This window comes from Ranitomeya variabilis, chromosome 4 (genome assembly GCF_051348905.1).
Source record: "Ranitomeya variabilis isolate aRanVar5 chromosome 4, aRanVar5.hap1, whole genome shotgun sequence".
NCBI lineage: Eukaryota > Metazoa > Chordata > Amphibia > Anura > Dendrobatidae > Ranitomeya > Ranitomeya variabilis.
In genome coordinates, this window is record NC_135235.1 from 345926933 (window position 1) to 345944877 (window position 17945).

The 17945-nt window shown below is 44.4% G+C and overlaps 1 protein-coding gene across 1 annotated transcript in view; it reads right to left on the minus strand.

Moving 5' to 3' along the window:
* Positions 1–17945, minus strand: part of LOC143764751 (serine/threonine-protein kinase SBK1-like) — a 107752-nt gene that overhangs the window by 58383 nt on the left and 31424 nt on the right. The gene's annotated exons all lie outside the window — the stretch shown is intronic.

A 17945-nucleotide genomic window follows, 5' to 3' on the forward strand; every position in this document is an offset into this window, starting at 1 on the left:
AAAATAAAAAAGCTATAGCTCTCAGAATAAAGTGCTGCCAAAATAATTACTTTTGCTATAAAAATAGTTTTTTTTTGTAAAAGCGCCAATACATTAAAAAAATAATTGTGGTATCTCTGTAATCGTACTGACACGAAGAATATAACTGCCCTATCAATTTTACCACACGCACAATGACATAAAAATGACATTCTGCCTCTCAAAAATTGGAATAAAAGCAATAAAAAAGTCATGTATCTGAAAATCTTACCAATAAAAACAGCAACTCGTCCCGCAAAAAACAAAAATTCACCTTCACATGACTGTGGGCCGAAATATGGAAAAATTATAGCTCTCAAAATATGGTGATGCAAATAAAAAACAATTTTTAGTGTGTGACAGGAGTCAAACAGAAAAACCCAGTATAAATCTGGTGCCGCTGTAATAGCACCGACCCGAAGAATAAAGTCTCCTAATCACTTATACTGCATGAGTAACGGCATAAAAAATAAATAAAACCAATTCTTCACCTGCTGCTGATTTTTTTTCATTCTGCCTCCCAAAGATCGCAGTAAGGCTCAGCTTACATTTATCCTGTGCTCTGTGCTGAGCGCTTACACCAGGATTTCCTTGTAAATCTCTAAACTACGTGATTCAGACAGAACCCCAGGCAGAAAATTCCCTATAATAAGGCAGATGGAGGCACTGTGGATGCCATAGGACCTGTGATCCGGCTGTGTTAATTGGAGCGGCCCCCAGACGCAGGACGGCAGAGTACTCGCTACCGGGTCTATCGGTTCTGAGGATGTCACGGTGGCCCGACCCGGTCCGTGGTCCTGCAAAGGGGCGCCCAATAAAAGGTGTAGGTGGTGGTGTAGGTCGCAGTAAATAACGAGGACACAGGATTGCAGTCTCTTTACCTCTTTACTGAAGGCTTCGGCATCCGCAATCCAGAGCACTGTTAACAGGGCTGGCTGAGACCGGCTGGTCCGAAGGCACATCCAGAGTTCCCTTTGCAGGTGGAAATCAGTGCCTACCTACTAGCGCCTGGGTGTTGTAGTACTTCCCTGCTGAGCACCACGGGATAGTCCTCACAACTGTTGTGTATGTTTCTGTTCTCTCTCTCCGTCCCCCAGATGATATGGATAGGACGCACCCGTATGACGGGGTAGGCCTGGAGTTATTTTATAGGGACCCTAGAGACGCCCTTCTCCCACAATTGCCTCCATTGTCTTCATTAGGTGATTTAGGTGAGGCAGCAAACCTAAAATTAACTGCCCTACCGTTGGTTTGAAGTAATGCGTGGAGCCCAATACTTCCTCGGCGTTCCGGCTACGCGCCTCAGTAGAATGTTGCCGATCTCGGGGCACGACTCCTACTGGTTCTATCGCCTTTGTGCTGTGATCTCGTTTCTCACTTCTCCACAATATACTTCGCTTTGTGTCCTTTCTTAAGATGCCACCGCAATGAAGTGCAGGCGCGGCTCCATAACGATCTGTCCTTTTCGCTAGGCCTCTGCCAGGATCCCACCCCTGAAAAAAGAGAAAAGGCAAGGCGCCCCCAATGTGTCACACTGTTTAAAAAACACACATACAGTCCTTTGTAGGGAATGTGCTCACCTATTGGTGTTGTGAACCTGGGTCACAACTCCCAAGAAGGCATAATCGTAGCAGCAGGTCTCCACAAGAATCCAAAGGGATGCTGGAGGTAATAGTCTTAGGCGAACTGAAGACCGCGCACACGAGGTAGATTTAAGGTGGTTTATTGAAGCCTACGCGTTTCAAGAGCTATCTTGCTCTCTTCTTCAGGGCATATAGTACAAAACACAAATATGGGGTATATTTATACGAAAAGGAAGGGGAGGGGCCCCAAGGCCCTTGTACAATGATACATAAACACCTAATAAAACACATATTTAATAACATATAAAAACATTATTCTTAATAAAGAATAATAGTCGCCTAAGACTAGGATCCCACCCCTGACAGGGACCCCCTGAATCTTCCCAAGCAACCTCTTCTCTCACTAGGTGTTGCCTGGGCAAAACCTAGTCAGCTTCTCCCTAACTTCCTATCCAGCCCTCAGTTTTACCAGTGTGTGAGGAGTGGCCTAATACATAGAACCCTTTGCTCCCCCTGGTGGCCGGATTGTGAAGTGTAATGTGTGACTGTGATACCTGGTCAGGTGAACTCCTTTAGTGCCATCAGACGTACCATCACTCCCCTTAGTGGCGGAGCATCAGTACTGCAACGACCAGGACTCTGGGGCGCTGCATTAATCTTTTTAGGATTGCATAAAAGTGCTCTCGGCCACAATTTTGTGCACGTCTGAAAATGACAATGCTGAACAGAGGCCAGACGGAGTCCAGAGTAACTCTGCTGCCTCATTATAGTGAATGGATCCCTCGGGTGTTTCATCTGAATCTCATCACTCAGAGATTTAGATGGAAACCCCAAAGTAAGTGCTCAGTGTAGAATGCTGGATTAATGTGATCCCAAACATTATGCAAAATGTTCCCAATAGAAGCTTCAAATCAATCCACAAAAAAGCAAATCCCCACTCAGGGGTCATCTGATGGCACAAATACTGATAGCACAAAAGCTCTGAAAAAGCAAAATGGTGCCTCACCCTCCAAAATAAATTCAGCAAATTCTGCACTCGCAAATTCAAATGCCCCCTTCCTTTTAAGCCCCTCAGTGTAGCTAAACCACATATAGAGTCCGCATGTTTGACAATTTCAAAGTGATGAGAGCCTGCCTAATTTATGGGTGCGTTTCTTCAGGAGCATTAGCTGGACATAATGTACTGGAAACTTTAACATACCAGTCACTACAGCATACTGGTCACTACAACCGCAGTTTGCAATATTCACTTGACAACATTCATTACTGCTTGTTTCTGGAAAACACTCACGGAGTCAAAATCATCACTACACCTGTAGATAAATTCGCAAAGAGGTATAATTTCCAAAAGGGGGTCACTTGAAGGGGGGGATTCTGTTCTTCTAGCAATTAGGGGCTCTGTATATGGAGTCCACAAACTGTTCTAGGAAAATATGCGCTCCAGGAGGGAAATGGCGCCCTGTTCCTCCCAAGTCTTTCCATATGGCTAAGCAGCACAGTTCTTGTGTGAAAATGTAAAATCTGGGGCTAAAACAAAATTTTGGTGGTAAAAATGTTTTTTTTTTTTCTTCACTGCCCAATGGTATAAAATTCTGTGACACACCTGTGGTGTCAATAAGATCACTGAACCCCTAGATTAATTTGCTGAGAAGTGTAGTTTGTAAAATGGGGTCACTTATGGGGGGTTCTGCTATTCTGGCAACTCAGAGGCTCTCCAAGTGGGTCATGGTACCCAAAAACCATAACAGTTACATTTGCACTATAGTATGGCGCTCCTTCCCTTCTGAGCTTTGCACTGTGCCTGAAAAATATTTCCGGATTACATGTAGGGTATTGGCGAACTCAGAAAAAAATGAACCGCAGTCTGTTGTAGGAAAAAAAAATCCTATTAGCCCTTAGAAAAATTAAAAACTTGGGTCTCAAATAACATTTTTGTGGGGAAGTTGTGATTTTTTTTTTTCACAGCTCAACGTTATAAACTTCTGTGAAGCACCTTGGGGTTCAAGGTGCTCACCACACATCTAAGTACATTCCTTGAGAGGTCTAGTTTCCATTATGGGGGCACTTGTGGGGGCTTTCCTGTTGTGAATTCCGTTCTTGGGCTCCCTCCTGTGGTTGTGAATGGTACTTTTGGGAGTTCTGCCCTTGGGCTCCCTCTGGTGGGTTTGAGTGGAACTGCTGCTCCTGGAGTTTGGCCTGGCAGCTGACTTCACTAATCGGCTCCCTTGGCCTTGGTATTTAACAGGGCTCTGGTCTGTAATTCATGCCAGCTGTCAATGTTCTTCTAGGTTAGACTCAGTCTTCTCCTTTGATTTCTCTGATGGCCTGTCCATGTCAGCATAAGATAAGTTCTTGCTAGTTCTTGTACTTACTGTTCAGTTTAAAGTTATGTCTCTTTTTGTCCAACTTGTCATTATGAAACATTCAGGCTAGCTGGAAGCTCTGGGGAAGCAGAGTTGCCCCTCCACACCGTGAGTCGGTGTGGAGGTTATTTTTGTAATCTCTACGTGGATTTTAGGGTTCTATATACTGACCGCACAGTGCCCTTTCCTATTTCTGTCTATCTAGTCAGAGTTGGCCTCCTTTGCTAAAATCTGTTTTCATCCCTGCGTTTGTCATTTTCCTCTCCACTCACAGTCAATATATGTGGAGGGCTATCTTTACTTTGGGGAATTTCTCTGAGGCGAGATAGTTTTCTATTTCCATCTTTAGGGGTAGTTAGTTCTTAGGCTGTGAAGAGGCATCTAGGAAGTGACAGGAACGTCCCACGGCTATTTCTAGTGTTTGTGTTAGGATTAGGGATTGCGGTCAGTAAAGCTACCACCTCCTCAGAGCTTGTTCATGATCTATTTTACCCACCAGGTCATATCAGTGCTGCTCCGTACCCACCAGGTCATATCAGTGCTGCTCCGTACCCACCAGGTCATTTCAGTGCTGCTCCGTACCCACCAGGTCATATCAGTGCTGCTTCTTTCCCACCAGGTCATATCAGTGCTGCTCCATTTCCACCAGGTCATAACACTTTCCACTGTTTAGGCACATCAGAACCTCACCAAACGTGACATTGTGTTCGCAAATTGTTCCAACAAATTTTGCATTCAAAATGTTAAATAGCGCTCCTTTCCTTCTGAGCTCTGTCTTGCGCTCAAACAGTGTTTTTTCCCCATATATGGGATATTTGCATATTTGGGTCTAAAGTAAATTTTTGTGAAAAAAAGTTAAATGTTCATTTTTTTTCCACATTCCAAATATTCCTGTGAAGCACCTGAAGGGTTAATAAACTTCTTGAATGTGGTTTTGATTACCTTGAGGGTGCAGTTTATAGAATGGTATCATTTTGGAGCATTTTCTATCATATAGACCCCTCAAAGTCACTTCAAATGTGATGTGGTCCCTAAAAAATGGTTTTGTAAATTGTAAGAAAAAGGAGAAATCACTGGTCAACTTTTAACTCTTATAACTTCCTACCAAAAAGAAAAATTTAAAAACTGTGCTGATGAAAAGTAGACATGTGGGAAATGTTGTTCATTAACTATTTTGTGCGACACATATCTCTCAATTAAGGGCATAAGAATTCAAAGTTTGAAAATTTTAAAATTTTCTAAATTTAAACCAAATTTTCATTTTTTCCAAATAAACATAAGTTATATCAAAGAAATTTTACCACTGTCATGAAGTACAATATGTCACACAAAAAACAATCTCCGTTTCAGGGGGATTCGTTAAAGCGTTCGACCTATTACCTCTGTGAGGCAGTGAGGGGGATCATATGCGAGGGTCGATATGTGTCCCGCAGGATGCAGATGGAGTCCTATTAAACCTGTTAGAGTGCCTTGTGTTCACAGCAGGATGCCTGTGAGTCTCAAGGCAAAATAAAAGAAAGAATGGATTGGGTCCAAGTAGTGACTGTCAGATTTTTAAAAAAACCTGTTAAGGGCTTTTATTTTTAGAGGGATTTGCAGGTTTGGTAGTGGGGCGAATCCTTCTCTCCACTCTGGGTTTTGGAAGTGGCTCTATGACCTCAATTCCATTTAAATTTGTCAGTTTTACCTCGGGTGTGTAAGTGTTGGAGTTTGCAAGCTGCAGAGCAGGTGGCTCTGTGCAACCCAGGTCTGTGTGAAGCTAACACGGAGCCAGGGACTTCCAGGCGGCTAATGCACCCAAAAGACACAATGGTGCCATTGTCCATGGCAATGGGTTTTGAGTTGTGGACTGTGTGTGCAGAAACCTGGCTGCGATCCGGAGGACATTACTCCTATGTGTGAGTTCTGAAAATAAAGACACCATTTATGTTGAACTTTCTGTGGTCCCTGCCTATCTGTCGCACTGCACCAACCCCGTTGCACTATACCTCATAAAGTGACACTGGTCAGAATTGTAAAAATTGGTCTGGTCATTAACGTGCAAACCACCTTGGGGAGTAAAGGGGTTAAATGGGGTTTTCCTGATCCTGCCATCTACCATGGGATTTTCTTGCGTAAAAACTGTAAATATAAAGGTATTTAGTATACTCACCTAATTATCTTCCAACATTTAGCCAGATTATTTTTGAGGGGGCCAACACTGCCATCTTTAGTTTCTTACCGTTTATGTAGTTGAAGAATATGTTTGGATTATTTTTACTTTATTTGGCAATGTCTTAATCTTTGCTTTATTGATTTGCTTTTTACACATTTTTTTTCTAGTTATTTAATGCCTCTTGTTTGAATCTCTAATCTTTAATTTTATCATTTATTTCGCCCCTTACAGGTCTATTTAGCTATAGAGGTTGCCTCCTATTTCTAGCTTGTTTATTCCCATAGGATATACAGTGACTTGCACAAGTACTCATACCCCATGAACTTTTCCACATTTTTCACATCACATCCACAAACTTAAAAGTATTTTATGTGATATACCAACACAAAGTAGCAAGTATTTGTGAAGTGTAAAGGAAATGATACATAGTTTTCCAATTATTTTAAAAGGATAAATCTGAAAATTGTGACATATATTTGTATTCAGCCCCTTGTAGTCTGATACCCCTAAGTAAAATCCTGAGTGACCAATTGCCTCTGCCTCCTAAAGTCACATAATTAGTAAATTTAGTCCATCTGTGAGTAATTTATTCTCAGTATAACTACAACTGTTCTGTGAAGGCCTCAGAGGTTTGTTTGAGACCTCAACTAAAACTACTAAAATGTAGTCCAAACTCTGAACATCTCACAAAGCTCTGTTCAATCAATCATCCAAAACTGGAAGAAGTATGACACTACTGCAAACCTACCAAGAGATAGCCATCCACCTAAACTGACATCCCAAGCAAGGAGAGCACTAATTAGAGAAGCAGCCAAGAGGCCCATGGTCACTCTGAATTAGCTGCAGAAATCCACAGCTCAGGTGCGAGGATCTGTCCACAGCACAACTATTAATGCTCTCTCACACGAGCACATAACATGGCCGAGTGCTATCCCATGTTTTATTGGATAGCACTCTGCCCAATGTTATATTACGCATGCAGTGCCAACTAACACTCTTTTTCTCATGCCGATTTGGCATGGCAGCTGATTGTTGTTTGCATAGATGACCGAATTCTCTTGCATGAGAGAACATACGGTCATCTGACTTCAGCCTTAATCGTATACTCCACAAATAATGTGGATATACCATACCCACTGCAATGGAGCAGGGTTACTGCTGGAGGAGACAAGAATGGAGCGTTGCAGCAGGCTGGGATGAGGGGGTGTTCAGATGTGTGCCGCTGCAGGTATTCGGTGGTGCGGGGGCTCCGCCGACATTTTATGACAGCCCTGAGCCCCACACTTACATGGTTTACTATGCGGTGGACTACGGGAACATTTTAAGGGTATAAGAGCCAAGAAAAGGTCATTTATTTCTGATCTGCAACACTAAATGGCTTTAAATTTTTTCTATAGTACTTGGGCTAGGTTTCGGATATACCTGATAAAAATGGTGATTATAAGGAAAAGTTACAAAGATTGAGAATAATACCACCATTTAAAAGCAAAGTTGTGGCCCTGGCAAGTTTACCTTAGTCCACGACCGTAGTAGAAGTGAAAAATGATAATGGCTTTTTGTACTGCAGAGTTTTGTAAAACAAGGAAGCGGTAGGTGTTTACAGCGGTCGAACTTGGAGCTTAGTGACGTCACAATTTTCAGCCTCCAATCAAGTCCCTCCTTGGGATGCTGATTAGCTCTTGTGTTCTGATCGACACATTTCAAAAACAGCACTTTTCTTTGGCGGGATAATTAGCAGCATTGGCTGAATAGGCTCCACTATATAGTTCCTATTGCAGTGCCGCCCTCCAATTGTGTTAATTTCTAGTGGAAGCCGAATAGATCTATTTCGCTGTTTAATCCTTCTGGCTTTATAGTGTCCAGCTCAAATATCCACTGACATTTCACCCATGACATTTGTTTAACATAGTTGCCCCCTCTCCAATTTTGTTTCACTTTTTGAATGCCCCAAATCTGAGTGTCTTTGCAAAGATCTTTATGACAGACTAATGGTTTGGGTGATCCCAATTTTTTACTATTTTTAAGCAGATGTTCATTAATACATTTATTCATGGGTCTCTTTGTTCTTCCCACATAAATCTTATTGCAAGGGTATTGAATATAATAAATAATTCCATTAGAACTACAAGTGATATGGTCTCTGATCATGACTATCTCATCCATTTTGGAAATTCCTTCCTGTTAATGAGACGTAGTATACGGCATGTTTTGCACGTATTACATGGATAAAATCCCACTACTCCATTAGAGCTAGTTCATGGCATGGGTTCCTTTGTACAACCTACCTGAATACTAGCTTTACCTAAGCTTATTAGTCTTTATTAACCCTTGCACCTCCACTGAAGTGCGGGTTCAACATATATTATAATTATATCAGTTTGCAACAAGTGGATTTGTCAGATTTCCTGCATCTAGTGTGAGAAGATGCTAGTGTGCGCAATTGTAACCTCTTTATTGCATATCGACATTATAGGACTGCTATGACTGTCTAAGGGTGTCAACTCAACTGATAGAGCATAAGATAAACATATTGTATTGTGTAAACACAGGTCTTTATGTGTTTTTCCTTTCTGAGTTACCTGCTGATTTTATTATATTTGTATGTTCTTTCAATAGTGTCATAATAAACTCTGTTTTATGATGTATGATATTATTATTACTTAAGGTTGATTAATTGATTGGACCGTCAATATTGATTTCATTGTAGTAGTCTCCTGTTGATAAAACATTGTATTGAAAAAACTGCACACAGCCTAATAAGTGATACATTGCTGAAATCAGTGTCTCAGCCCCGACCACATGCTGCTCTCAGATTACATGGCAAAAACTGCTGACATATTCCCTTTAAGTTTGTGGGTGTAGGGTAAAATAATGTGGAAGAGTTCACAGGGTAGGGTATGAATACTTTATCAATGCACTGCATATTTTGGTTAATCTGCAGGTTAATAGCGTTATTCTGACAGGCGCCTGCACGCAGCTGAATGCGGGGGGGAGAAAAATAACTTCATTCTCCCTGGCAGCATTCGGTATGTTATGGAGGTGGGGGAAGTACTCTGAATATACAGAGCGAGCGCTGTACCCGCAGCTCCAGCCCTAGCCCTGACTGACACTGGCTCTACATTGAAGCCGGCTGTCAGATAGGGCCGGGGGCATGGTTACAGCGGCCACTCTGTATACTCAGAGTGGTGACTGACCGGCGCCACCCCGAATGCTACCCTTCCTGGTATATGCACCCCCGTCTTATAATATGCTCCCCCATGCTGATCCTCCATCCTGGTTCTCCAACCTGGTATATTCTCCTCCATCCTGGTCCCCATCCTAGTATATGCTCCCCCAAACTGGTATATGCTTATCCAGCCTGTCCCCCAACCTGATATATGCTCCCTTATCCTATAATATGCTCCCCCATGCTGATCCCCCATTCGGAAACATGCTCCCCTATGTTGGAATATGCTCCCCATCCTGGAATATGCTCCCCCATCCTGTTTCTCCATCCTGTTATATGCTCCCCCATCCTCCTGGTCCTCCATTTTGGTATATGTGCGTCCATCCTGGTCCCCCCATCCTGGAATATACTCTCCTATGATCGAATATGCTCCCCCTTCTTGATTCCCCATCCTGTTATATGCTTCCCTATCCTGGTCCTCCATTCTGGTATATGCTCCTCCATCCTGCGCCCTTCATCCTGGAATATACTCCCCCATCCTGGTCCCCCAACCTGGTATATGCTTCTCTATCCTGGCCCTCCATCCTGGTATATGCTTACTCATCCTGGTCCCCCAACCTGGTATATGCTCCCCCATCCTGGTATATGTACCCCATCCTGGTATATTTCCTGGTATATGCTCCCCCATCCTGGTATATGCACCTTATCCTGGTCCCCTATCCTGGTATAGGCTCTTCCATCCTGGTTCCCCTTCCTGGTAAATGCTACTCCATCCTGGTATATGCACCCCATCCTGGTAAACGCTCCCCTCATACTGGTCCCCCAAACTGGCATATGCTATGCTCCTCCATCCTAAAATATACTTCCCTATCGTGGAATATACTTCCTCATTCTGGTGTATGCTCCCCCATCCTACTATATGCTCTCCAACCTGCCTGCACTGCTTTTGATCCATCTATCCATCCATTCACCCACCAATACATACACACATGTAAGGAGGTGGCAGGTTGCCTCAGTTGCGCCCTCTCCTTCTCATTGTGGCCCCCGTACATCCTATATAAATATGTTGCATACCTTATTGCAAAATGTCTGTGTATTGTCATATGTAATGCTATGCACCATTTAATGTTATCCCCTTGTGCATTACACTGCACTGTGTTCATATTGTGTAATGTGGTTTAGTTCCCCTTTAAGTATCTGTGTTGTACTAAGTTAGGGACAGATGATAGTTAAATTGTGGGCTGGGTCAGCAGCAGGAAAGGCGGCAGGAAGCTGCTGTCCCCAGTCAGAAGCAAAGGTACCCTAGCCCTGAGCAGATGTATAGTAACAGCTGTGTCATTGCCAGACTCCCAGATGTGGAAAGATCTGTTGCCCCAGACTCAAGGACTCAAGAGGACCTGGTCCAAAGAACTAGAAAGAACTAAGGACCCCAACACGGGTCCCAAGGACTAAAAAGTACTAAAGACCGCAACACGGGCCCCAGGACTCTGGAAGGGCCCCCGCTGGAGGGGTTTTAAGCCCCCAGATCCCAGCGAGTGGACTACTGTGAATCTTTGGCACACTTTATGCAGTTAATAGCCTCTGTGTCTGTACTGTTACATACTTAGGCAGTTAACTGGTTCATGCAGCTTTACATGAACACCCGAGCCTTACACTATGGCTGGTCCAAATAACTAAAGCAATTGTTACCATCCACCTCTTGTGTCTCCCCTTTTCCTCATAGATTGTAAGCTTGCGAGCAGCAGGGCCCTCATTCCTCCTGGTATCTGTTTTGAACTGTGATTTCTGTTATGCTGTAATGTCTGTTGTCTGTATAAGTCCCCTCTATAAGTTGTAAAGCGCTGCGGAATATGTTGGCGCTATATAAATAAAATTATTATTATTATTATTATTTGGCTGCTGCAGCTGCTGTGGGTGCAGCTGTGGAGAGTGTCAGGGAGAGATCAGGAATCCAGTGTTGTACTCTTCTCCTTATATTCCATCCCTGTTCACTAAAAGTTATTCCCTGTTGGACAACAGTTGCCTTCTAGAACTCTAATTTGCCTGGACTACCATGGCTGGAGAGAGAGAGCAAGGTAAACTGCGGGAAAAGCTGTGTCGGTCCCATCTATTTATGTACAAGGGGTCGGAGGTGCTCGCTGACAGTATGCTCAGTGGACTGCGACTTAAAGTAACTCGGCCATAACTACCCTCCTGATCCGCCTTGTTACACATGCATAAAAAAATCCATTCTTACTCACCCTTTTCACACTTCCCTGCAGCGTGTCATCTGTGTTATTTAACCCCTTCATGACCCAGCCTATTTTGGCCTTAATGACCTTGCCGTTTTTTGCAATTCTGACCAGTGTCCCTTTATGAGGTAATAACTCAGGAACGCTTCAACGGATCCTTGCGGTTCTGAGATTGTTTTTTCGTGACATATTGGGCTTCATGTTAGTGGTAAATTTAGGTCGATAATTTCTGAGTTTATTTGTGAAAAAAAACGGAAATTTGGCGAAAATTTTGAAAATTTTGCAATTTTCACATTTTGAATTTTTATTCTGTTAAACCAGAGAGTTATGTGACACAAAATAGTTAATAAATAACATTTCCCACATGTCTACTTTACATCAGCACAATTTTGGAAAGAAATTTTTTTTTTGCTAGGAAGTTATAAGGGTTAAAATTTGACCAGTGATTTCTCATTTTTACAACAAAATTTACAAAACCATTTTTTTTAGGGACCACCTCACATTTGAAGTCAGTTTGAGGGTTCTATATGGCTGAAAATACCCAAAAGTGACACCATTCTAAAAACTGCACCCCTCAAGGTGCTCAAAACCACATTCAAGAAGTTTATTAACCCTTCAGGTGTTTCACAGCAGCAGAAGCAACAAATAGGGGAAAAATTAACATTTAACTTTTTAGTCACAAAAATGATCTTTTCGCAACAATTTTTTTATTTTCCCAAGGGTAAAAGGAGAAACTGGACCACGGATGTTGTTGTCCAATTTGTCCTGAGTACGCTGATGCCTCATATGTGGGGGTAAACCACTGTTTGGGCGCACGGCAGGGCTTGGAAGGGAAGGAGCGCCATTTGACTTTTTGAATGAAAAATTGGCTCCAATCTTTAGCGGACACCATGTCGCGTTTGGAGAGCCCCCGTGTGCCTAAACATTGGAGCTCCCCCACAAGTGACCCCATTTTGGAAACTAGACCCCCCAAGGAACTTATCTAGAAGCATAGTGAGCACTTTAAACCCCCAGGTGCTTCACAAATTAATCCGTAAAAATGAAAAAGTACTTTTTTTTCACACAAATTTTCTTTTAGCCTCAATTTTTTCATTTTCACATGGGCAACAGAATAAAATGGATCCTAAAATTTGTTGGGCAATTTCTCCTGAGTACTCCAATACCTCATATGTGGGGGTAAACCACTGTTTGGGCACATGGTAAGGCTCGGAAGGGAAGGAGCGCCATTTGACTTTTTGAATGAAAAATTATCTCCATCGTTAGCGGACACCATGTCAGGTTTGGAGAGCCCCTGTGTGCCTAAACATTGGAGCTCCCCCACAAGTGACCCCATTTTGGAAACTAGACCCCCCAAGGAACTTATCTAGATGCATAGTGAGCACTTTAAACCCTCAGGTGCTTCACAAATTGATCCGTAAAAATGAAAAAGTACTTTTTTTTCACACAAAATTTTTTTTAGCCTCAATTTTTTCATTTTCACATGGGCAACAGGATAAAATGGATCCTAAAATTTGTTGGGCAATTTCTCCTGAGTACGCCGATACCTCATATGTGGGGGTAAACCACTGTTTGGGTGCACGGCAAGGCTTGGAAGGGAAGGCGCGCCATTTGACTTTTTCAATGGAAAATTAGCTCCAATCGTTAGTGGACACCATGTTGCGTTCGGAGAGCCCCTGTGTGCCTAAACATTGGAGCTCCCCTACAAGTGACCCCATTTTGGAAACTAGACCCCCCAAGGAACTAATCTAGATGTATAGTGAGCACTTAAAACCCCCAGGTGCTTCACAGAAGTTTATAACGCAGAGCCATGAAAATAAAAAAAATATTTTTCTTTCCTCAAAAATGATTTTTAGCCCAGAGTTTTTTATTTTCCCAAGGATAATAGGAGAAATTGGACCCCAAATATTGTTGTCCAGTTTGTCCTGAGTACGATGATACCCCATATGTGGGGGTAAACCACTGTTTGGGCGCACGGCAGGGCTCGGAAGGGAAGGCATGCCATTTGGCTTTTTGAATGGAAAATTAGCTTCAATCATTAGCGGACACCATGTCGCGTTTGGAGAGCCCCTGTGTGCCTAAACATTGGAGCTCCCCTACAAGTGACCCCATTTTGGAAACTAGACCCCCCAAGGAACTAATCTAGATGTATAGTGAGCACTTAAAACCCCCCAGGTGTTTCACAGAAGTTTATAACGCAGAGCCATGAAAATAAAAAAATATTTTTCTTTCCTCAAAAATGATTTTTAGCCCGGAGTTTTTTATTTTCCCAAGGATAATAGGAGAAATTGGACCCCAAATGTTGTTGTGCAGTTTGTCCTGAGTACGATGATACCCCATATGTGGGGGTAAACCACTGTTTTAGCACACGTCGGGGAGCGGAAGGGAAGTACTGACGTTTTGAAATGCAGACTTTAATGGAATGCTCTGCGGGCGTCACGTTGCATTTGCAGAGCCCCTGATGTGCCTAAACAGTAGGAACTCCCCACAATTGACCCCACTTTGGAAACTAGACCCCCAAGGGAACTTATCTAGATGTGTGGTGAGCACTTTGAACCCCCAAGTGCTTCACAGAAGTTTATAACGCAGAGCCGTGAAAATAAAAAATGTGTTTTCTTTCCTCAAAACTATTTTTTTAGCCCAGAATTTTTTAATTTTCCCAAGGGTAACAGGAAAAATTTGACCCCAAAAGTTGTTGTCCAGTTTCTCCTGAGTACGCTGATACCCCATATGTGGGGGTAAACCACTGTTTGGGCACATGGCGGGGCTCGGAAGGGAAGTAGTGACGATTTGGAATGCAGACTTTGATGGAATGGTCTGCGGGAATCATGTTACGTTTGCAGAGCCCCTGATGTGCCTAAACAGTAGAAACCCCCAACAAGTGACCCCATTTTGGAAACTAGACCCCCCAAGGAACTTATCTAGATGTGTGGTGAGCACGTTCAACCCCCAAGTGCTTCACAGAAGTTTACAACGCAGAGCCGTGAAAATAAAAAATAATTTTTCTTTCCTCAAAAAAGATGTTTTAGCAAGCAATTGTTTATTTTCACAAGGGTAACAGGAGAAATTGGACCCCAATATTTGTTGCCAGTTTGTTGTGAGTACGCTGATACCTCATATGTGGGGGTAAACCACTGTTTGGGCGCACGTCAGGGATCGGAAGGGAAGTAGTGACATTTGAAATGCAGACTTTGATGGAATGGTCTGCGGGCGTCACATTGCATTTGCAGAGCCCCTGATGTGCCTAAACAGTAGAAACACCCCACAAGTGACCCCATTTTGGAATCTAGACCCCAAAAGGATCTTATCTAGATGTGTGGTGAGCACTTTCAACCCCCAAGTGTTTCACATAAGTTTATAACGTAGAGCCGTGAAAATAAAAAATAATTGTTCTTTCCTCAAAATTATGTTTTAGCAAGTAATTTTTTTTTTTGCAAGGGTAACAGGAGAAATTGGACCCCAATAGTTGTTGCCCAGTTTGTCCTGAGTACGCTGGTATCCCATATGTGGGGGTAAACCACTGTTTGGGCGCACGTCGGGGCTTGGAAGGGAGGGCGCACCATTTGACTTTTTGAACGCAAGATTGGCTGGAATCAATGGTGGCGCCATGTTGCATTTGGAGACTCCTGATGTGCCTAAACAGTGGAAACCCCTCAATTCTAACTTCAACACTAACCCCAACACACCCCTAACCCTAATCCCAACTGTAGCCATAACCATAATCACAACCCTATCCCCAACACACCCCTAACCACAACCCTAACCCCAACACACCCGTAACCCTAAATCCAACCCTAATCCTAACCCTAATCCCAACCCTACCCACAACTGTAACCCCAACACAACCCCAACCCTATCCTTAACCCTAACCACAAGCCTAATCTTAACCCTATTTCCAACCCTAGCCCTAATTCCAACCCTAAGGGTACCGTCTCACATAACGATTTACCAACGATCACGACCAGCGATACGACCTGGCCGTGATAGTTGGAAAGTCATTGTGTGGTCGCTGGGGAGCTGTCACACAGACCGCTCTCCAGCGACCAACGATGCCAAGGTCCCAGGTAACCAGGGTAAACATCGGGTTACTAAGCGCAGGGCCGCGCTTAGTAACCCGATGTTTACCGTGGTTACCAGCGTAAAAGTAAAAAAAAAAAAACGTACATACTCACATTTCGGTGTCCTTCAGGTCCCTTGCCGTCTGCTTCCCGCTCTGACTGAGTGCCGCCATACAGTGAGAGCAGAGCGCAGCGGTGACGTCACTGCTGTGCTGTGCTCTCACTTTCCAGCCGGCAGACAGTCAGAGCGGGAAGCAGACGGCAAGGGACCTGAAGGACACCGAAATGTGAGTATGTACGTTTTTTTTTTTTTTTTTACTTTTACGCTGGTAACCACGGTAAACATCGGGTTACTAAGTGCGGCCCTGCGCTTAGTAACCCGATGTTTACCCTGGTTACAAGTGAACGCATCGCTGGATCGCTGTCACACACAACGATCCAGCGATGACAGCGGGAGATCCAGCGACGAAAGAAAGTTCCAAACGATCTGCTACGACGTACGATTCTCAGCAGGGTCCCTGATCGCTGCTGCGTGTCAGACACAGCGATATCGTATGGATATCGCTGGAACGTCACGGATCGTACCGTCGTAGCGATCAAAGTGCCACTGTGAGACGGTACCCTAACTCTAATTCCAACCCTAACCCTAAGGCTATGTGCCCACTTTGCGGATTCGTGTGAGATTTTTCCGCACCATTTTTGAAAAATCTGCAGGTAAAAGGCACTGCGTTTTACCTACGGATTTCCAGTGTTTTTTTGTGCGGATTTCACCTGCGGATTCCTATTGACGAACAGGTGTAAAACGCTGCGGAATCCGCACAAAGAATTGACATGCTGCGGAAAATACAACGCAGCGTTTCTGCCCGGAATTTTCCGCACCATGGGCACAGTGGATTTGGTTTTCCTTAGGTGTACATGGTACTGTAAACCTGATGGGAAAACTGCTTCGAATTCGCAGCGGCCAATCCGCTGCGGATCCGCGGCCAATCCGCTGCGGATCCGCGGCCAATCCGCTGCGTATCAGCTGCCGATCCGCTGCGGATCCGCTGCGGATCCGCTGCGGATCCGCGGCCGATCCGCTGCGGATCCGCGGCCGATCCGCTGCGGATCCGCGGCCAAATCCGCACTGTGTGCACATGCCATAACCCTAACCCTACCCCTAACCCTAACCCTACCCCTAGTTCTAGTTCTAACCCTAACCGTAGTGGAAAAAAAAAATATATATATTTTCTTTATTTTATTATTGTCCCTACCTATGGGGGTGATAAAGGGGGGGGGGTTATTTATTATTTTTTTATTTTGATCGCTGTGATAGAACCTACCACAGCGATCAAAATGTACTTTGCTGGCCGGCAGATGCGGCGGGCGCACTGCGCATGCGCCCGCCATTTTGGAAGATGGCGGCGCCCAGGGAGAAGACGGACCGACTTCGGGAGGCTCGGTAAGTATGAGGGCGTGGTGGGGGGGTGGATCGGAGCACAGGGGGGGGATCGGAGGACCGGGGGAGCGGACAGGAGCACGGGGGAGCGGACAGGAGCACGGGGGAGCGGACAGGGGGACGGAGGGGGGTACCGGAGAGAACGGAGGACTGGGGAGGAGATCGGGGGCGGTGGGGGGGGGCAGAACATGATTTCCAGCCATGGCAGATGCTATTGCAGCATCGGCCATGGCTGGATTGCAATATTTCACCATTTTCATAGGTGAAATATTGCAAATTGCTCTGATTGGCTGTTGCACTTTCAACAGCCAATCAGAGCGATCGTAGCCACGTGGGGGCAAAGCCACCCCCCCTGGGCTGAAGTACAACTCCCCCTCTCGCTGCAGATCGGTTGAAATAGGAGTTAACCCTTTCACCCGATCTGCAGAGACGCGATCATTCCATGACGCATACGCTGCGTCATAGGTCGCATTGGCACAGACTTTCATGACGCAGTGTATGCGTCAAAGGTCGCGAAGGGGTTAAACACAATATTGCCGGAGTCAGCGCATACCTCGGTATTTAGCACCATTTTGTTGAAGATACTATGAGCAAATTTGTCTTTATCAAAATGGCGCTAGAGTTTGCGCTATGTGCAGGCGCTGATTCTGGTACCACACACCTACTCCAGCCTTGCCGGAGAACACGGTATGTCCTCATGGTGCCGGAGATTGCGGTATGCATAGGCGCTGACCGCACACAGCGATCTCCAGCTCTGCATTCCTCCATCCTCGTCCTCCTTCTTATCACCACTGGATGTGTCAGAGTTCAGCCAAACTGCACAGGCACAGTCTATAGATGCTTTTAATATAGTTGCTTTTCCTTTAGCTGAAATACAACCTGCAACTCACTGCAATGTCTACAAAAGACCATTCAATGTGGAGGAATGTAAATTTA